At 51.0% G+C, this 3,403-nt stretch overlaps 1 long non-coding RNA gene across 1 annotated transcript; it reads left to right on the forward strand.

Annotated features, from left to right (window-relative positions):
- Window positions 1-226: 226 nt before the first annotated feature.
- On the forward strand, window positions 227-2,603 carry LOC122453689. Its single transcript, XR_006273137.1, has 3 exons — window positions 227-407; window positions 497-1,499; window positions 2,436-2,603. It is a non-coding gene; the product is annotated as an uncharacterized LOC122453689 (long non-coding RNA).
- Window positions 2,604-3,403: the final 800 nt, after the last annotated feature.

The raw sequence follows: 3,403 nt of genomic DNA on the forward strand, positions 1-3,403 counted from the left end.
GGTGTAGTTTCTTTGTCTAAAAGTTTGCCAGCAAATTTAAAAGGTAGCAAATAAAACATCAAGTTATTTTGAAGTTATGAGCAACAATGTTGTCTTTAGCTTAGCCTTTGAGAATATGTAATTGTTTAAAAATCCATTTTTAAGATGACTTAAATGGCCCTTGTGACTGTTTCCATGGGGTTTTTTTTGTTGTTTTTTCCTGAATTAACCATCCTTAGTTATTGAAAGCAGACCCTCGCATACAGGGACGTGAGCCTCGAGCGGATCGGCACCGAGTGACTGCCCAGCCTGGGCCTCCGGCAGCACCGCAGCTACGTCATGGAGTGCCTTGTGGACACGCGGATGCTGGACCACTTGACCAAGAAAGACCTTTGCGGACAGCTGAAAATGGTTGATAGTTTTCACAGGTCAGTCAGTGCAAGTAGTTCTTACTAGTTGGCTGAGAGACGTTTGCCTGTGGCCAGGTCTAACTTTTTTCTTTTTCTCTTGGAAACAGAAACAGTTTGCAGTGTGGAATTGTGTGCCTGTGAAGGTTGAATTATGACCGAAAAGAACTGGAAAGGAAAAGAGAAGAAAGCCAGAATGAACTAGCACAGAATGAAAGGCTAGTACAGTCCTATTTCTCGGTTCCCAGTGTATAAGCCGCCTCAGAGGTTTCCTGTTGGAAAGAAAAACTCAGGACATGCTTTCCGAGGAGAAATCACACCTCGCATCATTACAGGGGAGGGGGTGGGAAGGAGTGTTTGAGATCGGCCTCTGTGGCCAGAGAACTTGTGCTCTGCCCTCGGGCCCACATCGCTCTGCAGCTTGTGTGTCTTGAGGGGAGAGCACTTCCCCACGACTCTGGAGATCTCCCTGTGACTGTGCCATGCGTCCTGTTCCACTCACAAATGCTGCTGCAGGCTGCGGATCACTCCAGAGCCGAGAAGGGCAGGGCCCGCTGTGCACGCCTGTGAGTGTGAAGAACACTGCTCTGGCCCCCCGTCAAAGGACTTGAGGAGGCAGCATGGTCCTGTGCCCAGGCCAGAGGGGGTGTCCTTGACGATGGAGTGGGAGCCTCTCCGCTGGGGCGGGAGGAAGCCGGAGGCACTTCAGTTGCCAGGCGGGTGGGGAGGCCGGAGGGGACGCGGGCTGTCCATGCGGGGTCTCCCTGGGACAGTGCCTCGCTGTGCGCTTGTGGCTCTGAGCGCCTGAGTACAACGGAGCGATTCTCAATAAGGCGTTAGCTGTAGGGCTTCCCTGGTGGTCCAGCGGGTTAGAATCATCCGCCTGCTAATGCAGGGGACAATAGTTCGATCCCAGGCCTGGGAAGGCCCCATACGCCATGAGGTGACAAGCCCCCGTGTCCTCGAGCCTGGGTTCCACAACAAGAGAAGCCACTGCACTGTGAAGCCTGACCGTGATAACCGGAGAAAGTGTGCACACAGCACCAGAGACGCATCACAGCCGAGAATAAATAAAATAAAATTTCAAAACGGATATTCCCCATTAAACACAGGGTAAGACCTCCCCGAACGTTCAGAAAATAGATCACTGATAGCAGTAACAGTAACAAAACTTATTGAACGAGGCCAGGTACCTTCATAGGTTCATTCACTTAATCCTTACTATCGCCCTGTGCATGTAAGTGCCGTTTTCATCTCCAGTTTTTACTAAGAAGGAAAGTAAAGATAAAAATACGGCTGGGGAGATGGCCCGTTGAAAGCTCACCTTGGTGTGATTGAGTTCATTTGAGTCATTAGAAAACCTATTTAAATTTTGCTATTTAAGTTTTAGTCTCCCTCAAAGTTATTTTATATTGAAACGTTGGTTTCTGCTTAGGAATGGTGTCTGTGAGTTGTGTTTTGGGGAGCAACTGGATGGCCTTACCCTATTCCAGGCCCTGTGTGCTTGGGGGGCTGTTTCATAAGTGTACTGAAAACACACAAAACATTAATTCCTCTGACACACAACCGTGACTCGTTCAGCCCCACACTGTGGTTCTCCTCTTCATGGGACGTTAAGGAGACGTCAGTGTGACAAGGAGACTCGGACACCTGAAGAAGCATCCATGGGCTCTGTTCAGTGTGAGACAGGGCTGGTTACAGCTTGAAAATGTTTCCATGGCAAATGACAGTGTGTTGTATTATATAGCAAGATGTGATTTCTCCAAAGTGAGAAGTGAAACCTGCTAACTGTCAGGAGGAATGTCCTCCCGGGCAACCAGGGTGGTCCAGTTAGGGTGCAGTCAGGGTCCTGGCACGCGTGTTACCCCACCCTTGCCACGCTCCTCTGGTCCCAGTTTGGGCAAATCAGTCACATGGTCATCACGAATGGGGTCAAATACACGTGGACAAAAGTCCAGTAGCAAACTCGGCCATTTAAAGGGCTAGTGGCTTTTTGTTTTTGTCCTTTGTTTTAAAATCTGTCTTGTTTTCTGTCCTGTAATTTCCAAGGATGATGATAACAGCTTGAGGAGGGCGCCCCCTTGGAGGAAAACATTCAGACCACAGCATGTCTGTGGCTCAGCTGCTGCGTGCGCAGAGTCTCTGCCCGCAAACCGCCGGGTCCCGTCCTCACTGTCCCCACCCTCGGGCCCCTGCACGCTGTCAGTCGATGGGGCGAAGGAAGAAGGTGAGGCCGAGAGAGGTCCTCCCCCGAGTTCAGCCGGGCCGTAAGTATACCGGCTTGGCAGTTGTCCTTTCAAACCCAGCTCTGGTTTTCCCTCTGACGGCCTCTCTGCCAGAGAACGCTGCTCGTCCAGGCTGGGTGCCCGGGGCCGCTGTGTCCCCACTTGATGGCAAGACAGACGGCCAGACAGCCTGGGCCGGGGTCAGGCTCTGTGGCTCAGACGCCTTGTGCACGCGCCCCCCATGCCGCCAGGGTCCCGTCCGTGACAGCGGCGTCTCAGGGGCTCTTTTCTCCCCGGTTGGCGGTGCCGGCCACACTGGGGGATCCCAGAGGGAGTGTGCGCTCACCCCGAGGGAGCGGGGCCTGGAGGGTCTCTTTGGTGCCATTTTGTTCCTGTTATTAGCCCTTCCCATGAGTAGATTTATAAGCTTTGCTCTCACTTGCTCTCACAGAGCAAAGTGTTAAGCTGGGCACTTTCGGTGAGGGGGCTTACAGGGAAGCAGCATCGTCTCTTCACCAGAACTCAATAATACGCTTAACCAGGGGTGGGGGAGACCCAGTGACTCTCTCCTGTTTTAAACAGCATTTTCCTTCCAAGGAGCATGCAGCTCATTTTTACAAATCTTAACTGCAGCTTAGCTTTAGTCGATTGACGAGTCTTACTGCTTGCTTTTTTATTTTCCATTCTCCTCATTATAAATCCAACATTTCCCTGCCAGATGCACACGCTGGCATAGACATTAGAGTTTAGATAAATTAGAAAGAATCCTAGAAAGAGGTGTTGGGAATATAA

This window comes from Cervus canadensis, chromosome 15, assembly GCF_019320065.1.
Source record: "Cervus canadensis isolate Bull #8, Minnesota chromosome 15, ASM1932006v1, whole genome shotgun sequence".
NCBI classification, from domain to species: domain Eukaryota; kingdom Metazoa; phylum Chordata; class Mammalia; order Artiodactyla; family Cervidae; genus Cervus; species Cervus canadensis.